The sequence below is a fragment of the Anopheles ziemanni genome (genome assembly GCF_943734765.1).
Source record: "Anopheles ziemanni chromosome X unlocalized genomic scaffold, idAnoZiCoDA_A2_x.2 X_unloc_4, whole genome shotgun sequence".
Taxonomy (NCBI): Eukaryota; Metazoa; Arthropoda; class Insecta; order Diptera; family Culicidae; genus Anopheles; species Anopheles ziemanni.
Window position 1 is genome coordinate 673883 of NW_026689807.1, and position 6118 is coordinate 680000.

General features: G+C 47.9%; 1 non-coding gene across 1 annotated transcript; it reads left to right on the plus strand.

Moving 5' to 3' along the window:
- The first annotated feature begins 5883 nt into the window (after positions 1–5883).
- LOC131292206 (5.8S ribosomal RNA) lies at positions 5884–6038 on the plus strand. Its single transcript, XR_009189894.1, has one exon. It is a non-coding gene; the product is annotated as a 5.8S ribosomal RNA (ribosomal RNA).
- Positions 6039–6118: the final 80 nt, after the last annotated feature.

The window sequence follows — 6118 nt, forward strand, 5'->3', positions numbered from 1 at the left end:
ACGGGTGCAAGTGTAACATAGAGCTCGACCGCTCACGTTTACCTTGAACAAATTAGAGTGCTTAAAGCAGGGTGCCCAAACGCCCTAGAATAATCTTGCATGGAATAATGGAATACGACCTTGGTCTAATCTTTCATTGGTTTGTACTCAGACCGGAGGTAATGATTAACAGAAGTAGTTGGGGACACTAGTATTACGGCGCGAGAGGTGAAATTCGTAGACCGTCGTAAGACTAACTAAAGCGAAGGCATTTGTCAAGGATGCTTTCTTTAATCAAGAACGAAAGTTAGAGGATCGAAGGCGATTAGATACCGCCCTAGTTCTAACCGTAAACGATGCCAACTAGCAATTGGGAGACGCTACAACCAGGTGCTCTCAGTAGCTTCCGGGAAACCAAAGTCAGGTTCCGGGGGAAGTATGGTTGCAAAGTTGAAACTTAAAGGAATTGACGGAAGGGCACCACAATGAAATGGAGCTTGCGGTTCAATTTGACTCAACACGGGAAAACTTACCAGGTCCGAACTTATGGAGGTGAGACAGATTAATAGCTCTTTCTCAAATTTAAGGGTAGTGGTGCATGGCCGTTCTTAGTTCGTGGATTGATTTGTCTGGTTAATTCCGATAACGAACGTGACTCACATATGCTAACTAGAACGCAGTCAGCGTTAATGCGTCGATGCCGATTGGAACGGGTTAGGACCTTTCGGTGGAGTATGACCTGACACCTTCGCTGTTCGTGTGCGCAAGTGCACTTACGGTACGCTGCTTAGCAGGACAATTTGTGTTTAGCAAAATGAGATCGAGCGATAACAGGTCCGTGATGCCCTTAGATGTTCTGGGCTACACGCGTGCTACAATGTGGGTAGCAGCGTGTCTCCTATTCCGAGAGGAACGGGAAATCACTCAAATACTCACTTAGTAGGGATTATGGATTGCAATGGTCCATATGAACTCGGAACTTCTAGTAAGTGCTGGTCATCAGCCAGCGTTGAATACGTCCCTGCCCTTTGTACACACCGCCCGTCGCTACTACCGATGGATTATTTAGTGAGGTCTTTGGAGATGATCGTTCGCTGGATCCTCGTGAACCGCGTCTGCTTTATCGAAGTTGACCGAACTTGATGATTTAGAGGAAGTAAAAGTCGTAACAAGGTTTCCGTAGGTGAACCTGCGGAAGGATCATTAGTGGCCAAGTGATCCTTCCAGAAGTCCGAACCTGCGGGTTGAGACTTCGGCACAAGTTGCCATATGATAATTGACGAAACACTATAGAAGTCCGAACCTGCGGGTTGAGACTTAGGCACAAGTTGCCATATGAAAGTTGACGAAACACTAACAAGTCCGAACCTGCGGGTTGAGACTTAGGCACACGTTGCCTTATACATGACTTCGAACAAATACACAAGTCCGAACCTGCGGGTTGAGACTTAGGCACAAGTTGCCTTATACATGACTTCGAACAAATACACAAGTCCGAACCTGCGGGTTGAGACTTAGGCACAAGTTGCCATATGAAAGTTGACGAAACACTAACAAGTCCGAACCTGCGAGTTGAGACTTAGGCACACGTTGCCTTATACATGACTTCGAACAAATACACAAGTCCGAACTTGCGGGTTGAGACTTAGGCACAAGTTGCCTTATACATACATTGGCCAAATAAACAGAAGTCCGAACCTGCGGGTTGAGACTTAGGCACAAGTTGCCATATTATATTCGATCAAACACTAAGTAGTCCGAACCTGCGGGTTGAGACTCAAGACCGTAACAAGATGTCACTATACAAGTCCGAACCTAAGGGTTGAGACTTAATGCGATCTAGATACCAAGTTGACATCCAATACCTGTTGAGCAAAACCAAAGATTCCCTGTTCTCGAATGATTACACTATATAACAGGGAATCATGAAGAAATCAAGCAAGCGTGAAACAAAGTCATCACTTGGGCATGCTCGATAGCCAACCACATGACCTTAACCTAAGAGAGCATGCAAACCACATGATACCTATAAACGATTAACCCGCCCTAGTTCAATCGTTCACCAAGTGATGACTTCAGTATGGCTAAGAGAAAAACTTTTGAATGGGAAAAACTCTAAGCCCGAACCTCCGGGTTGAGACTTCCGCGTCGGAGGTGGGCGCACCTCCTATCCGAAAGATGGTGAATCAGGGGTGTTCGATCAGCAATGGTCGGATGCCCCGTCGTAGTCCAACTATGACAATCCAAGTCAAGACCTCCGGGTTGAGACTTCCGCGTCCGGAGGTACGCGTACCGCCTACCCGAAAGATGGTGAATCAGGGGTGTTCGATCAGCAATGGTCGGATGCCCCGTCGTAGTCCAACTATGACAATCAAAGTCAAGACCTCCGGGTTGAGACTTCCGCGTCCGGAGGTACGCGTACCGCCTACCCGAAAGATGGTGTGCTTCTGGGGTATTCGATGAGTCGGATACCCCGTCGTAGTCCAACTATGACAATACAAAGTCAAGACCTCCGGGTTGAGACTTCCGCGTCCGGAGGTACGCGTACCGCCTACCCGAAAGATGGTGTGCTTCTGGGGTATTCGATGAGTCGGATACCCCGTCGTAGTCCAACTATGACAATACAAAGTCAAGACCTCCGGGTTGAGACTTCCGCGTCCGGAGGTACGCGTACCGCCTACCCGAAAGATGGTGTGCTTCTGGGGTATTCGATGAGTCGGATACCCCGTCGTAGTCCAACTATGACAATCAAAGTCAAGACCTCCGGGTTGAGACTTTCTAAGAGTACAAGCATAAAGGAACACGGACCAAGCCGTACCGAGAGAATCGGTACTAGAGCCCTTGTGGTTCTACATTGAGAGAGCCCTCGTGGTTCTCATTAGGGGCTTTATGCAAGAAGTACTCAATACTGTGGTGTGAAGTATAAAGTATAGAGTCCTCCACTGGTCCACGCTGCTCCGGCGGTCCTGGGTAAGATAGTTCATTCTAGCTTGCCCTATGTGGAAGAGGACTCAATACCCTACCTGTTGAGCTTGAAACAAAGTCATCACTTGGGCATGCTCATATTGCCATACACAATTACATTATATTCGAATGAGCATGCAAGCGACCCTATATAGACCGAACCAAAACGATAGATACCGCCGTAGTTCACCCCCACCAAGTGATGACTTCAGTATGGCTAGTGTGTGAAGTATAAAGTATAGTCCTCCCCTGGTCCACACTGCTTCGGCGGTCCTGGGTAAGATAGTTAGTTCTAGCTTGCCCTATGTGGAAGAGGACACAATACTTAATACTTAGAGTACAAGCATAAAGGAACACGGACCAAGCCGTACCGAGAGAATCGGTACTAGAGCCCTCGCGGTTCTACATTGTGAGCCCTCGTGGTTCAAACTAGATACTTTATGCAAGGCGTACTCAAAACTGTGGTGTGAAGTATAAAGTATAGTCCTCATCTGGTCCACGCTGCTTCGGCGGTCCTGGGTAAGATAGTTAATTCTAGCTTGCCCTATGTGGAAGAGGACACAATACTTAATACTGTGGTGTAATGGACAAGGTATAGTCCTCCACTGGTCCACGCTGCTCCGGCGGTCCTGGGTAAGATAGTTCATTCTAGCTTGCCCTATGTGGAAGAGGACTCAATACCCTACCTGTTGAGCTTGAAACAAAGTCATCACTTGGGCATGCTCATATTGCCATACAATATTCCATTATCTACTAATGAGCATGCAGCTATATGATTATAACCTGTAAACGATTACCCCGCCGTAGTTCAGCGCTTCAACCAAGTGATGACTTCAGTATGGCTAGTGTGTGAAGTATAAAGTATAGTCCTCCCCTGGTCCACACTGCTTCGGCGGTCCTGGGTAAGATAGTTAGTTCTAGCTTGCCCTATGTGGAAGAGGACACCATACTTAATACTGTGGTGTAATGAACAAAGTATAGTCCTCCACTGGTCCACGCTGCTTCGGCGGTCCTGGGTAAGATAGTTAGTTCTAGCTTGCCCTATGTGGAAGAGGGCATACAAGACAAAGTATAGTTCTCCCCTGGTCCACGCTGCTTCGGCGGTCCTGGGTAAGATAGTTAATTCTAGCTTGCCCTATGTGGAAGAGAGCATACATGAACCAAGAACGAAGGTTATGATCGAGGAATGATTCGACAACTAACCGATGGTATGAAATGTGAAGAATTCAAGCAAGCACACAATCAAGTCATCACTTGGGCATGCTCGATAGCCAACCCTATGACATTAACCTAGTAGAGCATGCGAAAACCAATATATATGTAAACGATGCCCCTCCCTAGTTCAGCGCTTCAACCAAGTGATGACTTCAGAATGGCTAAATCAAATCGGTTCAAAACATACCATCGGTACCCTATTGAAACACACAAGTCGATATCAAACCTCATGATTGTGTAGTCCTCCACTGGTCCACACTGCTCCGGCGGTCCTGGGTAAGATAGTTCATTCTAGCTTGCCCTATGTGGAAGAGGGCACATTACTCAATACTGTGGTGTTATGAACAAAGTATAGTCCTCCACTGGTCCACGCTGCTTCGGCGGTCCTGGGTAAGATAGTTAGTTCTAGCTTGCCCTATGTGGAAGAGGGCATACAAGACAAAGTATAGTTCTCCCCTGGTCCACGCTGCTTCGGCGGTCCTGGGTAAGATAGTTAATTCTAGCTTGCCCTATGTGGAAGAGAGCATACATGAACCAAGAACGAAGGTTATGATCGAGGAATGATTCGACAACTAACCGATGGTATGAAATGTGAAGAATTCAAGCAAGCACACAATCAAGTCATCACTTGGGCATGCTCGATAGCCAACCTCATGACATTAACCTAGTAGAGCATGCGAAAACCAATATATATGTAAACGATGCCTCCCTAGTTCAGCGCTTCAACCAAGTGATGACTTCAGAATGGCTAAATCAAATCGGTTCAAACCATACCATCGGTATCCTATTGAAACACACAAGTCGATATCAAACCTCATGATTGTGTAGTCCTCCACTGGTCCACGCCGCTTCGGCCGTCCTGGGTAAAATGGAACATTCCAGCTTGCCCTATGTGGAAGAGGGCACATTACTCAATACTGTGGTGTGAAGTATAAAGTTCAGTTCTCCCCTGGTCCACGCTGCTTCGGCGGTCCTGGGTAAGATAGTTCATTCTAGCTTGCCCTATGTGGAAGAGGACACTTCATACTTCGTCTCTAAGCGGCGGCTTGACTCCTCCCTACGGGGAACGGGTTTACGCGCACAGCGGCGGCTTACGCACTATGGCAGTCATGGATGCCTTACGTTTCTATGAAAAGTGTGTTCCTCCCCTGGTCCACGCTGCTTCGGCAGTCCTGGGTAAGATAGTTAGTTCTAGCTTGCCCTATGTGGAAGAGGACACGTAGACTTACTGTGGTGTGAAGTATAAAGTTCAGTTCTCCCCTGGTCCACGCCGCTTCGGCCGTCCTGGGTAAAATGGATTCATCCAGCTTGCCCTATGTGGAATGAGGACACTTTATGCTTCGTCTCTAAGCGGCGGCTTGCTCCTCCCTACGGGGAACGGGTATACGCGCACAGCGGCGGCTTACGTTATGGCAGTCATGGATGCCTTACGTTTCCATGAAAAGTGTGTTCCTCCCCTGGTCCACGCTGCTTCGGCAGTCCTGGGTAAGATAGTTAGTTCTAGCTTGCCCTATGTGGAAGAGGACACGTAGACTTACTGTGGTGTGAAGTATAAGGTTCAGTTCTCCCCTGGTCCACGCCGCTTCGGCCGTCCTGGGTAAAATGGATTCATCCAGCTTGCCCTATGTGGAATGAGGACACTTTATGCTTCGTCTCTAAGCGGCGGCTTGCTCCTCCCTACGGGGAACGGGTATACGCGCACAGCGGCGGCTTACGCAAGTTAGTCACCCTCGGCAGTGGATCACTCGGCTCATGGATCGATGAAGACCGCAGCTAACTGCGCGTCATAATGTGAACTGCAGGACACATGAACATTGATAAGTTGAACGCATATTGCACGTCGTGGGAACCTACCATGATGTACAGATGACTGAGCGCTTATATTTGAGAAATGTATCGCATACATTTAACTACGCCGTGACACCCGTCACGAGACGTGCACCATGATGTTAACTAGGGT